We start from the raw sequence: 673 nt of genomic DNA, 5'->3' as shown, positions 1-673 counted from the left end.
ATTTACAACAAAAAATAGTTTTGTTTAAATTTATTAGAATATTACTTTACTAATTATCCACTATATTAACTTCTATATTATTTTAAATAAACATAAATATACTTGAAATCTTGAACTATGTAAAAAATATACTAATGATGCTTGATTATCACAAAGAACTTGAAGTTTTCATCGTGGAAGCAACGGAAAAACCAGAACACCACACTGAGAAAGACTTTTCAGACTTTCATCGTCCGGATAAGATACTTTCGCCTCAGCTATTGCCAGAGCACTGCAATAATTTGAAAAATGCTATTAAAAATATTATTCAACATACATGATTATGTCTAATTAACATAATAAGACTTTTTGCCAAAAATTTAATTAAATTTTATATTGTATATTATCATGTTACGTATCTGAATCCTATTCTTGCCCTTTAATCAAATTTCTATAGTGTCCGTTCTTGTTTTCCATGTAGCAAGCATATACCGCGTTCACCCCGTTCACAAAAGAAATTCTGAGTTTCTGATTTCATTTTTCGTAATTAAGAAGTTAAAGGAAAAACAAAGCAAATTAGCACTTTTAGGTGAGCAATATGAGTAGAGAATCGCTTGAAAACATTTATACTTTCACTCTAAGAACAACAATATCAATATCTACGTTCTAAATATTAATATACTGCTACATATTA

The 673-nt window shown here is 27.8% G+C and overlaps 1 long non-coding RNA gene across 1 annotated transcript; it reads right to left on the bottom strand.

Annotated features, from left to right (window-relative positions):
* Window positions 1–15: 15 nt before the first annotated feature.
* On the bottom strand, window positions 16–663 carry LOC105449060. The gene is made up of 2 exons (XR_974305.1): window positions 416–663; window positions 16–271 (listed from the first exon to the last, which is right to left on the bottom strand). It is a non-coding gene; the product is annotated as an uncharacterized LOC105449060 (long non-coding RNA).
* Between the last annotated feature and the right edge of the window lie 10 nt (window positions 664–673).

This window comes from Wasmannia auropunctata, unplaced genomic scaffold (assembly GCF_000956235.1).
Source record: "Wasmannia auropunctata unplaced genomic scaffold, wasmannia.A_1.0 LD336078.1, whole genome shotgun sequence".
NCBI lineage: Eukaryota > Metazoa > Arthropoda > Insecta > Hymenoptera > Formicidae > Wasmannia > Wasmannia auropunctata.
Note: the sequence above shows the minus strand (reverse complement) of the source record. Positions and strands in the feature narration are given on the sequence as shown.